Raw genomic sequence first — 18,320 nt, 5'->3', positions numbered from 1 at the left:
GGGAAGATGGCGGAGGAGTGAGGGGAGGCTGAGCTTTTTAGCTTCCAAGACCCATCTGTAGTTTGGACTAATTGCAGTCAGAACATCTCAGTTAACATCTGGAAACTGGCAGGAGCTGAGCCTTGACACTGCTGGATCAGAGAAGACCATATGGGAACAACCTGTTTGGTGAGGATAGCAGGGGAGAAAGGGATGAGATGGGATTTCTGACTGGGTTGGCTTCCTGAGCTGTGGCTGGAGGTACACAAAGACTTTTTAGTGACCACAGGCTTCCCCAGAGAGGAATAGGGAGGAAAGCGGGGCTCTGCCCGGTGGCATCTAGCGCTGAGAAGAAAGAAACAGAGTACTGTTGTGTATGTAAGAAAGTGTTTTTCCTTTTTATTTTTCTCTTGTATTCTGTGGAAAGGGAAGGAGAGGTTATGGGTGGGATGAGATTCTTGAGGAGCACAGGCGCAGATGTGCACTCGCCCACTCCCCAAACTTCCCCCTGAGTCGCGAGTGTGCACAGGGAGCTGTCTCCATCCGCTGGCTGAGGCGCGCAATCAAGTCACTGGCCACCATGTCTAGGTGCCCCACGGGCCAGCCCCAACAAGCATAAAATCAAATCACTAGCGGAAGGCACAGATACCCACCTCCGCCATGCTCAGGAGCCTACAGCCCCGCCACAATGGGTCCAAAATCAACCCGCTGGGCATTCAGGTGACCATGTACAGGCACCCCTGTCCTGCTCCAATAGGCGCCAAACCAATGCACCGGCCACTTGCCCAAGCACTACTTGCACATACCCAAGTGGGCGGCAGCAGCTCACAGACACCCACCTTCACTGTGCACAAGTGGCAGGGGCCCCGCCCAAAAGGGCGAAAAACCAACTACCCAGGAACAGCACAGCAGGCATGAGACTAGGGCACAGGCCACCGTGTACGCACTTGCGTGCGCACAGCCACAAGCTCGACCAGCCAGCTCCAACAGGCGCCAAACAAACGCGCCAGTCACTGTACTCGGTTGTCACCCAAGCGCGCAACCCAGTGGATGCGAGGCTAGCGTGCCCAACACCGCACACAGGAACACACCTCTACCGCAGTGCTCAGGAACCTCTGAATCACCTCAATAGGTGCCAAACCAACACGCCAGCCACTTCCCCAAGCGCTACTCACACACGCCCAACCAGGCGGCCACAGCTCACAGATGCCCACCTCCACTGTGCACAAGTGTCCAGGGCCCTGCACCAAGAGGCAGAAAAACAACTACCTGGGCACGGCTCAGCAGGCGTGAGACTAGAGGGCAGGACACCACACATGCAGGTGTGTGCTCACGCGCACAAACATCCCTGCTGGCTCCAACAGGTGCCAAACAAATGCACCATCCACCACGCTAGGGTGTCACCCGGGCATGCGACTCAGCAGGTGCGAGGCTAGCATGCCCAATGCCGCACACAGGCGCACACCACTGCCCCCACGCTCGGGAACTTCTGTCCTGCCTCAATAGGCGCCAAAACAAAGCGTCAGCCACTGCACCCAGGTGCCATCAGGGCACTCCCCAGTGGGTTTGAAACCAATGCGCCACCCACCCCAATAGGCCCACAACAATCTCGCCCACTGGCGAGTAGAAGCCTCCCCCTCCACTGGAACAGGAGAGCAACCAGTCTGCCTTGGACCCACCAGCCCCAGTGCACAATGGGTCAATCCGCCCCTGGGCTTCACAAGAGAAGAATGGGTTAACAATGACATCAAAGAAGAGATCAAAAAGTTCCTGGAAACAAACGATAATGAACACACAGCAGCCCCAAATCTATGGGATACAGCAAAAGCAGTCCTGAGAGGAAGGTTCATAGCATACTGGCCTACCTAAAAAGGATAGAACAATCCCAAATAAAAAATCTAACCCTGCAGCTATAAGAACTAGAACAACAACAATAAACACACCCCAGAACGAGTAGAAGGGAGAAAATAATCAAAATTGGAGCCAAATTAAATGACATAGAGACTAAACAAACAATTCAAAAGATCAACAAAAGTAGGAGCTGGTTCTTTGAAAAGATAAACAAAATTGACATGCCTTTAGTGAGGCTCACCAAGAAGAAAAGAGAGAGAACCCAAAAAAACAAAATCAGAAATGAAAAAGGAGATATCAAAATCGATATCACAGAAACACAAAGGATTGTAAGAAATTACTACAAACAACTAGATGGCAAGAAACTTGACAACCTAGATGAAATGGACAAATTTCTAGAAACATATAATCTTCCAAAACTAAATCAAAAAGAAGCAGAAAGCCTGAACAGACTGATAACAAATAGTGAAATTGAAACAGTAATAAAAAAACTCCTGGTCCAGAAAAGCCCTGGACCGGATGGCTTCACAGGCGAATTTTACAAAACATTTAAGGAAGAACTAACACCTATTCTTCTCAAACTATTCCAAAAAATCCAAGAAGAGGGAAAACTCTCAAACTCTTTCTATGAAAGCAGTATTACCCTAATTCTAAAACCAGGTCAAGAAACATCAAAGAAAGAACATTACAGGCCAATATCACTGATGAACATAGATGCTAAAATCCTCAACAGAATATCGGCAAATCAGATCCAGCAACACATTAAAAAGATCATATATTGTGATCTAGTGGGATTCATCTCAGGGATGCAAGGATGATTTAATATTCACAAATCAATATATGTAATACACCACATAAACCAAATGAAAGACAAAAACCACATGATCATATCAATAAATGCTGAAAAGACATTTGATATGGTACAACACCCATTTATGATGAAAACACTCAGCAAAATGGGAATAGAGGGAGTATACCTTAACATAATTAAGGCTATATATGAGAAGCCTTGAGCCAACATTCCCCCTGAAATCAGGAACTAGACAAGGCTATCCACTCTCTCCACTCCTATTCAACATGATGTTGGAAGTCCTTGACACAGCAATCGGACAAGAAAAAGAAATAAAAGGCATCCAAATTGGAAAAGAAATAAAACTGTCACTTTTTGCAGATGACATGATAGTATATATAGAAAACCCTACAGACTCCACTAAAAAACTACTCTATAATAAACATATTTGGCAAAATAGCAGGGTACAAAATAAATATACAGAAATCTAAGGCATTTCTGTACACCAACATTAAAATATCAGAGACAGAAACTAGAAAAAAACATCCCATTTACTATTGCAATAAGAAAAATTAAGTACTTAGGAATAAATTTAACCAAAGAGGTAAAAGACCTGTACTCAGAAAACTACATAACCCTGAAGAAAGAAATTAAGGAAGATACAAATAAATAGAAGCATATACCATATTCATGGATGGGAAGAATCAACATCATTAAAATGCCCATACTACCAAAAGCAATTTATAGATTCAATGCAATCCTTATTAAAATACCAGCAATGTATTTCACAGACCTAGAAAAAGTACTTAAAAATTTATATGAAACCAGAAAAGAGCCCGAATAGCCACAGCAATCTTGAGACAGAAGAACGCAATAGGACTCACAATACCTGATATCAAGCTATAGTACATGTCCACTGCAATCAAAACAGCCTGGTACTGGCAGAAGAACAGACATATAAATCAATGGAACAGAATAGAGAGCCAAGAAATAAACCCGGACCTCTATGGTCAACTAATATTTGACAAAGGAGGAAGCAACATAAAATGGAATGAGAAGAGCCTCTTCAACAAAGGGTGTTGGGAGGACTGGACAGGGACATGCAAAAAAATGAAACTAGATCACAAACTTATGCCACACACCAGAATAAACTAAAGATGGATCAAAGACTTAAATGTAAGACGTGACACCATAAAAGTTCTAGAGGAAAACATAGGCAGGAAAATTTCAGATATTCCAGATAACAATATTTTCACTGATATATCTCCTAAAACAAGGGAAATAAAGAAAAGGTAAACAAATGGGACTACATCAAACTAAAGAGTTTCTGTTTAACAAAGAAAACATCAGGAATATGAAAAGGAAACCAACCATATGGGAAAACATATTTGCCAATGATACCTCAGACAATGGACTGACCTCCAAAATATATAAAGAGCTTATATGACTCAACATCAAGAAAACAGACAACCCAAACAAAAAATGGGCAAAGGACCTGAACAAACACTTCTCTGAAGAGGACATAAAGAGGATCCATAGATACTTGAAAAATTGCTCAACATCACTAGCCATCAGAGTTGCAAAAAAAAAAACCACAATGAGATACCACTTCACACCAGTCAGAATGGTCATCATCAACAAATCAACAAACAACAAGTGCTGGCGGGGATGGGAACCCTAGTGCACTGTTGGTGGGAATGAAGACTGGTGCAGCCACTATGGAAAACAGTATGGAATTTCATCAAAAAACTAAAAATGGAACTGTCTTTTGAACCAGTGATTCCACTACTAGGATTATACCCAAAGAATACTGAAACCCTAATTCAAAAGAACTTATGCATCCCTATGTTCATAGCAGCACTGTTTACAATAGTCAAGTTCTGGAAACACCCCAAGTGCCCATCTGTAGATGAGTAGATTAAAAAACTGTGGTACATTTACAAAATGGAATACTATGCAGCAGAAAGAAAGAAGGAACTCCTGTCATTTAGCGAAATAAGCCAGGCAATGAAAGGAAAATACCATATGCTATCACCCAATACAGGAAACTAATGAACAACACAAATAAATGAACAAAATTGAACAAGAAACAGAGTAACAGCAGTGGGGAGGGCTGAGGGAGGGAAAGGGCTAAGTGGGGGAAGGGTTTAGCAAAGGAACTAATATAAATAACCCATGATACGTCTGATTAGGGATTAATATCCAAAATATATAAAGAATGTACACAATTGAACACCAAGAAAATGAACAATTTAATTAAAAAGATCTTACTAGACACTTATCCAAAGACATCCAGATGACTAATAGACATATGAAAATGCTCAACGTTATTAATCATCAGAAAAATAAAAATTAAACAGTAAGATATCATCTCACACCTATTAGAACAGTTACTATCAATAAATTAGCAAACAACAAGTGCTGGTGAGGATGGGAAGAAACTCTTTATGGATATTTGGTGAAAATGCAGACTGGGCCAACCACTGTGGAAAAAGTATAAGGAATTTTCTCAAAATAAAAGTGGAAATGCCTTTTGACCCAGTGATTCCAATTTTTGGGAACATATCTGAAGAAACTGAAAACACTAATTCAAAATAATATATACACACTACATTCATTGCAGCATTATTTACAATAGTCAAGACTTGAAAATAGTCCAAGTGCCCTTAGTAGATGAGTAAATAAAAGAGCTACATTTACACAATGAAATTCCACTCAGTTGCAAAAAGAAAAAAAAAGAAATCTCACTTTTTCCCCAGCATGGATGAGCCTGGGGGATGTTATATTAAGTGAAATAAGCCAGTCAGAGGAAGACAAATACTATATAGTCTCACTTATATGTGTAACCTAATGGAGAAAATAATTTAACAAACATAATAGAAACAGAAGTATAGATACATAGAACAGACTGAGAGCTGTCAGAGGGTAGGAGGGTTGGGTGGTTGGGTGAATAAACAGTGAAGGGATTAAGCAATATACATATGTGTATATATATACATACATATGTATATATATATATATATAGAGAGAGAGAGAGAGAGAGAGAGAGGGAGAGAGAGAGAGATTAAGCAATTTATATGTGTAAAATACATAGACAGAGACAAGAGTATGATGATAGGCAGAGGGAAAGAGGGGAGGGAGGCAGAAGAAGGCAAAGGGGGGATAAATGGGCAAGACAGATAAGGTTTATTTCAGGCTATGGAAGCATGATGCAGTATGCAAAATGCAAATGATGTTTTGTTGAGTTGTACACTTTAAACTTGTATGGTTTTGTTAACCAATGTCACCCCAATAAACTCAATAAATAATAATAATTAATAAATAAGTAACTGAATTACTATGTGATTTTACATGCTGATTTATTAGAAAAAAACTAAGTTTTTCTAGAAGAAAATTAATTAATTAATTAAAGTTATAATAAACTCTACATTTTACTTTCTGATATAACCAAGTGTTTTCAAATATAAAAGCAATGTTCAACATTATTTATTATGGAGTAAAATTATGTTCTGCGAAAACATAACTTGATTATCCAGTGACTACACACCTGCTCAGAAAGATACTTCACTTTGAGGAGCAAGAACCTTCGTACAGAACACGGAAATAATTTCTACTGACATTTTCTTGATAGCCAGTGCTGTAGATAAGATATCCAGACACTTGATGCCTGAAGTGGGCAGAAGAAATACTTTGAGTGGGAGCACATTTTTAGAAACTGGAAGCTAAAGACAAGGTTCCCACTTGTACTTCAGTCTCTGAGGTCTGATTTCTGTTGCTTAAACCTGACAGATTAAATTATTTAATGCATATTTTAAAGTCTTTCGTGACCTCATGAATTCTTTCAGGTACTCTGTGAAATAAAAAACTTGGTCTTTTTTTAAAAAGATCTAAAAATATAATTAAAATGAAAGGGTAACTTTCTCAGGCCACGCAACAGGGGACTCAAGCAATGCTCCCTAATAGCAAATTGTGTGTTTCTTTCCCATACTAAATTCATTTTCTCTCTGGGACTCCAAATCCCTATAAGTTATTTAAAAGTACAGTCATGCTAGAAGGGTCATAAAGTGGCTTTGTGGGTTTTTTTGTTTTGTTTTGTTTTTGTTATCAGGTAGCAATAAAATTAAGCAAGGTATCTAATGGAAACCATAAGGCCAACTTGAAACCAGATCATCCACTGACCAATCTCCCTTTGGCTGGTTTCATTGCTTCTACATGAATAGCAAGATTCCAGTAATGTGTCCACAAGGATTGCTGAGCTCCTCCTGTGCAGCAGGTCCTGTTGTTCCTGTTTCTCCCAGTCCCCCATATTCACCTGCAGGCAAAGTTGTCACCTGGCTCATTTTAGTTCACCTAACCTATACCCTGAGCCTTTTTCAAAGTAACCTGTATGTGTGAATGTTGCTGGGAGTTGATGAATAAAGAAAGGGTTTTTGTGGAAGAACTTCTTTAGAAGCTGGTTCTAAAGATAACCTAAGTGATCTTCATAAGTTGAGGACTTTGCTTAAGAGACCATCTCACGACTGCCACCTTGGGGGTGGAAGGCTCACCCCACTATCCCCATCTGGGGAGCTTTGATAAGTAGGATGCACACATATTTCTCTCTTTTCTGCCAATTGTTAGTCCTCCTGTCTCTCTTACTAGGCAGAAACAGCCTTGGTTTTCTAATCTGTAAAATGGGAATAATAATTATCTACCTCAGTGGTGTTTTCTCTTTGGGAACTAAGCCTTGACTGTCTTTAGCTATATTCCTGCCTACTCATGTGTCCTTATTTAACAACTGAATCAACAGTTCTTAGAATAATTCAGGTCTGGGTATATGTGGTAGGGGTGAAGTGGCAGGGACTGGTCAATGGTTTAGAACTTTGTGGAAAGTTTGGAGCTGTCATATTAATTGTCAGCACAGGTATGAGAAGCTCAACTACAGAGCTGTCCTGAAAAGGCTGGGCTGGAGGAGGGGGTGGTTATGCCCATGAGTCTGATTGCAAGAAAGGTGATGAGAAGTAACCATGAGGGAAAAACTTTAGAAGCCCAGGAAAAGAAAGGGATGGATTTCTTTTTGGTCCATAAGTCTCTGTGGAAGGGGAAATCACAAAACTTACCATTGTGTAAACAGTTATATTCCAATTTTCAAATACTGGTGAGATCAATAAAAGAGAAAGAGAAGGAGACCACATATAACCTGAAACTAAACCATAAATAATGAAAGTACCAGTTAGTCTTTGAGAGTATCTGTTTCTAACTGACTTTTTGTTAGAACTGGCAGGTATACACAAAAACAGCAAGACCAGAACATGTTACTTTGTGTGAACAATAATCAAACATTCAGGATATCTTTTACTGACATACATGAAAGGCCAAGTGTCAACCGAGGTCTCCCTACCTTGAGATTTGTTTAATGGTCGCGTCTCTTTATTCTGCATTCTATGGGAGGTTAGTGGTCCCTCAGAAGTCTTTGATCACTCCTGGCCACTGTTGGCACCCACACCAGCACTCCTTAAGCTGACAATCTCCCTTGGGTCTCAGTTCCCACAGTTGTCCTCACTCTTCTCCTCTATACAGACCCAAATGTGGAATTCATCTCTTCTGTGTGAATTCCACACCCCCAAACCACTGCCCAAGATATTAGGTGTGTTGCAAAATATCACAGGTTCAGTGTGACAGGAACTGAGAGTAGATGTGCTGACACCACCTGCAAGCTCCCTTCATCTCCTCCTCCTGCTTATTTCCAGGGCCCCTTGTCTGAAAGCTGTCCTCCTTCACAGACATAATTTCTCATCCCTACATTACCACTCTCAGATCCATTCACTCACCTCCTCACTTGGCTGGCCATTTGGCTCCTCCCTCAGCCTCCCACTCCCTACTAAGATCAAACCTTCCCTTTGCTTATTGCAGACTCAGTAATATCCCTGCTAAAATAAATGGCTCTTTCCTCCACCAATCTCTGTAAGTGCAAGCAAAAAGCATATTTTTCCATCAATGATATCAATTATTCCCCTTCTTCCTAGAATACAGAACATAGAGAACAAGCATTAGTTTGAATAATCCAAAATTGTTCTGTTTCTTCAGTAGGATAAAATGAATACTATTTAATAATCAGCAACATATTATTTGTTCTTAAAATAACACTTTTTGTTTCATAGTCATCTTAATATGCTGTGAAGACCTTTCCTCATTCTGTTCCTCAACTTCAGACCCTTCCTTCACATTCCACCTTAGGCAGTTTTTTTTTCTTCCCTCTTCTTCATCTATCAGAATACAACCGTGCCTGTGACAAAGGTCCATAAGCTCAGTACCTGAGGTCACTACTATATCATTGTTTTAGGTCTTATGTTTAGGTCTCTGATCCATTTTGAGGTAGCTTTTATACATGGTGACAAATTGCAGTCTAGTTTCATTCTTTTGCATGTGGCTTTTCAATTTTTTCAGCACCTTTTATTGAAAAGGGTTTATTTTCTCCATTGTATGTTTTTTGGCTACTTTGTTGAAAATTACTTGCCAATATACTATGGGTTTATTTCTAGGATCTCAATTTTTTCCCATTGGTCTCTGTGTCTGCTTGTGGACCTTATGTCTGAGAGAGGATTTTATAAATTTGGCCTCAAAAGTAATGGAAGTAAAAGCAAAAATAAATACCAAACTAAAAAGCTTCTGCACAACAAAAGAAACCACCAATCAAACAAAAAGGCAACCAACTAAGTGAAAAAAGATATATGCAAACAACAGCTCTAGTAAGAGGTTAATGTCCAAAATATATAGAGAACTCATACAACTCAACAATAATAAAAACAATCCAATAAAAAACAGGCAGATGACCTGAACAGACAATTTCCCCAAGAAGACAGGCAAAGAGCCAACAGATACATGAAAAAAAAAGTGCTCAACTTCACTACCTATTAGGGAAATGCAAATCAAAACTATTGTACAAATGAGACACCACCTCCCACTTGTTAGAATGGCCATTATACACAAGACGGGTAATCATAAGTGTTGGAGAGGTTATAGAGAGAGAAAAAAACTCATTCACTGTTGGTAAAAAGGTAAAATGGTACAGCCACTATGGAAAACTGTATGGAGGTCCCTAAAAAAATTAAGAATAGAGTTAACAATCTTTCTTTTGGGTATTTACCTGAAAAATATGAAAACATTTATTTGCAAAGATACCCTATGTTTATTACAGCATTATTAATGTTGGTAAAGACAAGAAAACAACAAAAGTGTTCTTTGATAGAGGATTAGATAAAGAAGATGTGGTACATATACACAATGGAATACTACATAGCCCTAAGGAAAGTTGAAATACTGACATTTGTGACAACATGGATGGATCTTGAGAATATCATGCTAAGAAAAATTAGACAGAAAATGTCAAGGACCACATGATTTCACTCATATATGGAATATAAAACTGAAAGCAACAAAATAAACAAAAAAAAAGACAAACAAAAAAAAAGTCTCTTAGACACCGACAACAGTATGGTGGTTACCAGAGGGAAGTGGGGAGTGGAAGGTAGTAAATGGTGTTAAATATATAGTGATGTAAGATTTGACTTTGGGTGATAAGCACACTATGCAATACACAGACAATGGATTATAGAATTTTAAGCTTGAAACATATGTAATTTTATTAACTGATGCCATATTAATAAATTTAATTTAAAATTACCATTCTTTTCCCAGATTATGTCTCCCCCCAATGACAATCACCTGGCCTCCCATGCTGGTCATCCTGTTTATTTTCTTTTTACTCTATGCTTAATTATTTTACACATCTTTGTCTTCTCTTTTGATTTCAAAAGGACTGCTTAAGGCTAGAAGAATTTTAAGCCTTGAGGTCACCTACAAATACATATACCAGCAATGATGTGGCCTAGGGTAAATGACCCCACTGGTCTAAGTGTCAATTTCCTTGCCTACAAAATAGAAATGAAAATAATACCGTCCTCAAAAGTGATGCTGTGAGGATAAAATAAGATTATATTTCAAAGAGCTAAGCACAGTGTTGACATATGGGAAAGTCTGAAAAATGTCAGCTTTTATTATGATGTGGATGATTATCAAGATGGGCTGGGCCAAGAAGATGAAGAAAAATTGATCAAATCAATTAACTAACTGATTACTCAAACAAGAAAAACACACCAGCTCAAACAGTTGTCTGAATTATAGTAGGTCAGAAAGAAACCTAGTTGTAAGTTTGACTTTTGAGGTGTCAGCCTTTGATGGCTTGTTTTGCAGACCATATGGTTTCTTAGAAGATTCTTCTAACCATGAAGAGAAGTACAGTGTGTACCCTTTACAAAGACCACACTTGGGTAATGGTAAGAATAAGAAGTGATGACAATAATTATTCTATTAGAATGGTAGGGGAATTCTTTCACAGGTCATTGTAATTCCCCAAATTGGAAACTTGAACAAGTAGCCAGAAGGTTGAAAGGGGGCCTCTGCTTGTCAACCCATAGCAGCCTGGTTGGGTTTCACAGTGTATCACTCTGAGCTTCTGCTGTGGCACAGGCTGGCATGTTGCTCTTGTCCTGACTCATAAAACCACTCATGACCTTATGACTCACCAGTACATTTTCCTGAAGCTTCTTAATACAAGTCACCTCCCCCAAAGGCTAGACAATGATAAAACTTACAATCAACAGTTATTAAACATGTACTAGGTGTGAATTGCTGTGTTATTATATTATGACAGCACTCCTATGAGGTGCATCTACCTATTATCCCTTTTTGCAGAAGAGGAGACCAAGCAGTGACATTTGGGCAAATTGCCCAAGACCACATTTTGTGAGTAGCAAAATACAAATCCAGGTTCCAAGTCCACATTCTTAATTCTTGAATCATAGAGACAGAAGATCTCCACAAATATAACTCAGGGTCAAGATCACTGTTATAATTAACAGATTAAGTAAGTGCCTATGTGGTTGATAAAAACAGTAGAAATGGCTCTTTATTTAAAGTAAGCAAACAGAAACTATCATCTATATTTCCTGAAATTCTTATATTGCTCATTTCTTTAGATGAACATCTGAAGACCCTATGCAAATGTTATCTGCTCAGTAAGGAAATGATATCTATTAAATATGCACTATGTGTCAGGTAACTGTGTTAAGGCTCCTGGGTGACTCTTGAGCACATCAAAGTTTGAAAACCTCTGCCCTAGGGGACATCTCCAGACTGCTTCAAACATTGCCTCATGTAAGTGATACAAACTCTTTCAGTTCTCATTCTAGAACTTAACACTCACTCTTCCGGCAATCTTACAATATCCCTAACCGGCCAGACTCAACCTAAAATCTTTCTTTTAAATTCAAACCAGATTACCTCTGAGTTCATTGTAGTCAATGTAGGCACTCTCTTCCTGTCACCCAGGCTGGAAAACTCGGTCACCCTGAGTGCTCCCTTCAACTTGACAGAACCAATTAAGTCCAATAGATTCTACCTTTGAAATGCTCCTTGAAACATCCTTCTGTTTTCCACACCTGGGGTTTTGTCCTTGTTCAAGAGCTCACTTCAACACCTTTGTTCCCCACCCCGCCTGCTACCCCACCACCAGGACGGCAGTGATGACAGGCTTCTATCTGGTCTTCCAGTCTCTCCCCATCTTTGCCCCTCTCCATAACATTACAGCTCTGATCACAGCATTGCTCTGCATGTGTAAAGGCTGCCCACTCCACAAAAATGTTCTGTCACTGAAGGCCGTGCACAGCATGGCTCTAAGTTCCCCCTATATCATCTTCTCCAACTCCCAGGGAAGTCCTGACTCTTCCTGCCCCCACCACAGCTCAGGCGTTTCTCTCCTTTGGGGTGTTTTTTCCATTCTCTCCATACAAACACGCCTTGATTTTTGTTGAGATCTTCTCAAAGGCACACTTTCACAAGTGTTTTGCTGGTCATTCTTGAGCAACTCTGTGCCAGGACAGAAAGGAGCATGGGGATGGGCTTCTGAACCTGAATCCAAGCCCTCCATTGAGCAGCTGGGTGTTAACAAAGAGACAATTTCTACACAACGAATTAAAATGAAGTGGTAGGTAGTGATGTGGAATAATGAGAATCAGGCAGACTTGGAGCCAGAACACCCTGTGTCTGAATGTCTCTGCCCATTGTTAGCTATGTGGCCATAGTCAGAGTCTCTTGACTGCAATTTGATTGTCTCATCTGCAGAAATAGTAACAACAGTGTTTCTTTTGTCAAACCTTTGTGAGGAGTAGAACTAACAAATATAAAGTGCTTAGTACATGACTGTCAACAATGGTATTGATTATGTATTTAGTTCACTCCCCATCCTACAAAACATCAAACACATTCACTGTGTTTGTCTCCCACAGTCATTTGTACCTCCCTTAAAGAGTTTATCTTTCTTTGCCATGTTTTCTACTTATTTCAAGATGGCCTTTTTCTCTTGACTAAACTTCAAATTTCTTGGCCCAGAGACTCTTTCTTACTTACCTTTGTATATATTGTAGAAGCTAGCACAGTGCCCAACACACTTAGGAAATGTTGGATTAGCTAAATTTGAGGAAGAAACAGAGCCTCAGGCAGGTGTGGAGCACAAGAGGGGTTGTCCTTTAAAGTACTGCAGAGGGGAGCTCCAGAACAGGTGGGGGGCAGCCAGAGAACAGTGTACAGCTGACAGACACAGAGCAACTGAGGGTCAAGGGTTACCATCACAGTTTGCCCACCTAGGCATGGTAAGAGGCTGTGTTCTGAAGTGTAGTGTGATGTGCATGAAGGAACAGAACTTCCAGTCACCTAAGCTTAAATTCCAATTTGTGTTTGACCTTAAGTAGCCTCCTGAATCTCAATTCACTCATCCACAGGGCCAATAAGAATAATATCACTAACTCTAGAGAGTTTTTGAGAAGATCATGTCAATGTGAAGTTCCTTGCATAAAGATGACTGAGAGATTGAGGGAAAATGACCAACAGGCAGAATTAGCCTAATCTCTAAGCTCATAGAACCCTACCACTTACACCATCTCTCTGGTTATAGGAAACCCCCCTCACAGTCCCTGCCCTCCCATGGGCTATTAGCACAGATGCAAACTACTGGAGGTGACAGTCTAAATCACGAGTCATAACCATCTACATTCACATTCTCTTAAGGCAAGAGACATAAATCTGTTCTCTGTGATTGGGGTTAGGGGGATACAGGGGACATGAGCTACCATGCACAATACTTAGAGCCCAAAGAGGGAGATGAGAGTCCAACAGTGGTTATTGCCAAGTTGTTGCAACGTTAACACTGAAGAAAGCTTCAAGTCCAGGCTTATCTGACTCCAAACCCAGGCTGTCTTCTTGAGACCATGTTTCAAAGATGAAGAAGACATGGTCCCAATTCTTGGGATGCCCTCAGTATAATCCTAGCTTCCAAAGAATAAGTGAACTAATTGATTGCTATAATCAGAAGGAAAAAAAAATTGTATTCCCTTAGTGACCAAAAATGGAAACCAAAAATATTCCCACTTTATTGATAGGCCACATCCTACCAACTCCTATTAGCTAAAGAAACACTCACCCCTGCCTGCTCTTTTATTTATCCTTCTCAGCAGAGGAACAGAGCAAAGATATGACAAAAATCTCTCCCCAAGCCTGTTTCCAGGAATCTATAATTTGGAGGAAAATGAGAAATGTGTAGAAAAGGATACTGCTCAATTAAGAGCTGAATTAAAGTTATAGAAAGCCAAACAATTTGAGCCAAGAAGCTGTAGTGAGATTTCTAAAGCACATTATACACAGTTAGTGTATATTATGCTTTATGGCATGGGGATCTGATTTATTTTTTATTTTTATTCCACTTATTTTAAACTCAAAAATAAAAACAAAATTTAAAAAGAGCCATCCATTCCCTTCTTACATCCTGCAACCACCAATATGTCCTCTGTGTCTATGAGCTTGGTTTTGCTTTGTTTTTTAGATTCCACATATAAGAGAGATTATATGGGTTTGTCTTTCTTTGTCTGACATATTTTACTTAGCATAAATAAATCTGATTTGTTAAAAGGGAAATGCCCTTTTTTGCACCAGTATGTATACAAAGGGAGTTTGCAGTACCTTGTTGCTCTGAAGAGCTGGAAAAGTCCAAGAGAAAGAGCATGGATTCCCCTGGGTGAGGGTGTAGACCCATGATTTCACACTAATCTGTTGACCTGAGAGAGAGAGTTTACATGTGACACTGACTTTCAGCATTTCAGGTGACTAAAATCCTCACCTTGAAACCCAATTACTTCCTGACAGGTTTAGCCAGAAAAAAAGGGCCAAGCTGGAAAAAACTAGAGGTCTCCGGTGCTTAAATGAGCAGCTCATACTAGAATATCAGAACTGAAAGTAACCTTGAAAATGTAGAAACTGAGGAGCTTAGAAGTGAATATATACATCTAAGGTCACACAGCCATGTAATGGCAGGAACCAAATTCCCTTAGCAGCAATTCAGCACTCTTTCCACCACATCACACTCCAGAATTAACACTTTCTAGCATTGGGGGTAAGTGAGGAGACTTATGCATGGATCCCAAAATGGCCCTGCAAATATTGTTTTATCTAGAGCCACAATACTCCTGACTCTCCTCCTGAATTCTCAGTCCATCCTTTCCTAGGCTGATGTTGGGAAACTCACATGTTCTTCTCTTGAGGAGAAGAACCATACTTTCATTTTTAAATGTTTTTCCAATATCCTCTCACCTCTCATTTTTCTCCTGCCAAGAACCACAACTTGCAGGGGACGGAGAGTGGGAACTGGGGACATGGACCACTGTGCCAGGGGTCCAGTATAGTAAGTTAATGTTAATTAAACAAATTTAAAATAAAAGGATGAATGAATAAGTCACTTATTTTTTTTGCATTTTAAGTTAATATCCCCCCAAATTTATAAAAATGAGTAGTTTTTAGTATATAAATGCAAGAAAAAGCATCATTTCTGTAATGATATATAAAATTTTTACATATTCAGATTTTGCTTTATATTCTTAAATATTTTCATACATTTTAATTCATGTCCAATATTTTTACATTTATCCCTAAGTATTTTCCCCCAATTAAAAAAAATTCAAATGCACAGAAAAGTTAAAAGAATCACCTTATTTACCCTTTATTCTAGATTGATCAATTAACATTTTGTCATATTTGCATGCTATCTCTCTCTCTTAAAACCACTTGAAAATTAGTTACACAAGTCAGATCTCTTCATCTCTAAAAACTTCTGTCTGTACTTCTCTGAGAACAATATGTATCTTCCATATTAAGATGCATTTATTTGCTCTGTCTTCCAAGGTGGCATTGTGTTAGAACACTTCTATTTTTTGAGCTTCCTTAAAAAGGTAGCTCTAGTTAATATGAAATAAGTAATATACTACCTTTTAAAGGATAAGATGCTCTGTCAAGAGATTAAGAAACATGTGAGAATAGACTTATCAGTCAGCAGATGAATTTGCCACCTGCTGCATTAAAGTCCTCAATTTCAGTTATTTAAATGGAAAAAGTGACATCTGTGAAGAGAATACGCTTTCTGATAAGAAAGGAAACCTAATTTTTTTCAAAACTGGTAAAAATAGTAGAGTTTGTAATTCCCAGAGCTGAAAGTGCCGTATTACTGAAGCAAGAGAAGACTCTGTGGTTCTGTAATTGTAAAATGACTAACAATAACAAGAAACAAATGAATGAATTTCACATGTACACTGGCAAACATAAAACTTCTGTTTTTGCTCTTTTCTTAATAATTACTTTTATTTGTCTCAATACTTCCCTCAAAAGAAAAAAAAGGCAAGTAGGTTATAAAGATAAATAATTGACATCTGTTAAGCTAGAATCTATTGTAAAGAGTATTTTGTAATGACCAGAATGAAAACATCAAATGATGCATGCAAGCTGAAAACTTTGAATCAATGCCAATACTGAAGATCCACTTTTTAAGTAGGTAAACAAACTTTTAATAACTTTTAAGCCTAATGGATCTGTCAAAGGTGGAGAAAGTTGTATTTATTTCAATAATTAAAAGGATATTGAGAACAGGAGGTGACCATATGTTCCTGAGATGCTCTTTGTGTATGAAGGATCATTGTTCTTTTTCTTTATCTGACATTGGAAAATGTCATAATGAAAGATCCAGCTAAACAATTTGCTACCTCTTTTCTTTGTCATATTTGAGATCATACATTTGACTTTCCATGCCTCTGTGTGGTCTAGGGATTGGAAATTCTAAGAGGTCTTATTTGGGGAGCCCCTTGACTTCCTCCTCTCATACCTAAAGGCAACTTAATTAGATACCTGAAGCTTGACAAACTTGGTTCTAAAAAGAGACACTTTTTATCTCTTGCATTTTATTATAAATCTGAGGGTATAATTTATTTTTGGTGAAAGACTGAGCAAAAGTGATTTAATAGAAAGCAAATTAAAATAGTGCTGCTTCTGCTATTCATGCTCATATCTTAATTCCTAATTTATAGTTTTCAGGATTGAGACAATTGGGTTTTACAACAATGACAAGCAAAAGCCTTTCCCACTTCTCTGTCAAATTTCTGACAAATTCTGGGAAGAGGGATTTGGCTTTAGCCAGTCCTTCAGTCCTTTGCTTTGTGTGGTTTCTGTGCAGCAGGAACACAACATCCAGTCACTATAACAAACTTATATTCCCACTTCAAACATAGACTCTCATTACTTTTATTTTGGCAACTGATGATTCTCTTGGAAGTAATTTTGAAGAGAATCTTTCAGCCCAGGGGCCCTTTTAGGCCTATTTGGTACTTAACTTGTGCTATCTTACATTATTTTGTCACTGTGTCCTAACTCCACAACTACTGTTTAAGTTTCAAGGGAGGGTTTAGGGGGAGGCAGGACCAGAGCTTCCTTAATACCCATCCCAGCATGGCCACCTATATGTAGTGGGCATGGATTTCATGTAATATTTATTCTCATGACAATTACAGCCACTGTCCATCACTGCTACATGGTATATTCTGTGGAACACTTAGGCATGCCAAGTAGGAAATCACTAATAGGAAAGAAAAGCTCTCAGCCACTTTAAAGCCCCTCCTCCTTTCAAAATTTTCTGGAATTAGCACATATTTCTGAGAAGCACAAGTTTTCTACAATCCTGTTTACAAATATCAAAGAACAGAGTAGACCTTTCAGAGCTGAGTCTGAAACAATTAGTGCTACTCAGAGGTCAGGCAGGTGTCCATTCTACCTTAACTCAGACTCAGACCATGACTGCTCCCTTCCAGCTAACCTGGAAACCAGAGTCTATGGTCAGCCAGGCACAGGGAGCCTGAGGCACAGCTCTTTCTTTTGCTGGCCCAGGGGTCCCCACCCTGCATCCTTGGAATTGCCTAGAAGTGTTTTTGCTCTAATGCCTGCACTGGCATAAAGAAAAGAAAAGGAAAGGTTCATTCTAGAAAGGGTGGGAGGAAGCTGGGCACCAGAGGAGCTGGTGGCCAGTTGTGGAGTTCACAGTGTTTTGTCATGGAATCTACTCATCTTCTCTGTATTGAGAGCAAAGCTAATATTTTGCACAGCAGCTCAGCAAGGCACCTTGCTAATTAAGACATGATCTGCTTTCTCCTCGGGGCATAAGTCCTAATCATGGCTGTGCCTCAGCAACACCCATTTCACCATAACTTTCTTTCTGGCCATTGACTGCACCTGTGGGGTGTATAAAGTTCTGACTCAGGCATTATTGTAGACCAATTTAACCTAAACTTTGGTGACA

The 18,320-nt window shown here is 39.4% G+C and overlaps 1 pseudogene; it reads left to right on the top strand.

The window, feature by feature from the left end:
- Positions 1 to 893: 893 nt before the first annotated feature.
- The window catches only part of LOC150015576 (ETS translocation variant 3 pseudogene), a 36,709-nt pseudogene continuing 19,282 nt past the window's right edge, over positions 894 to 18,320 (top strand).

Source organism: Furipterus horrens, unplaced genomic scaffold (assembly GCF_987537825.1).
Source record: "Furipterus horrens unplaced genomic scaffold, mFurHor1.1.pri manual_scaffold_3, whole genome shotgun sequence".
In the NCBI taxonomy this organism is placed as follows: domain Eukaryota; kingdom Metazoa; phylum Chordata; class Mammalia; order Chiroptera; family Furipteridae; genus Furipterus; species Furipterus horrens.
This window is presented reverse-complemented; position numbering and strand designations above follow the sequence as displayed.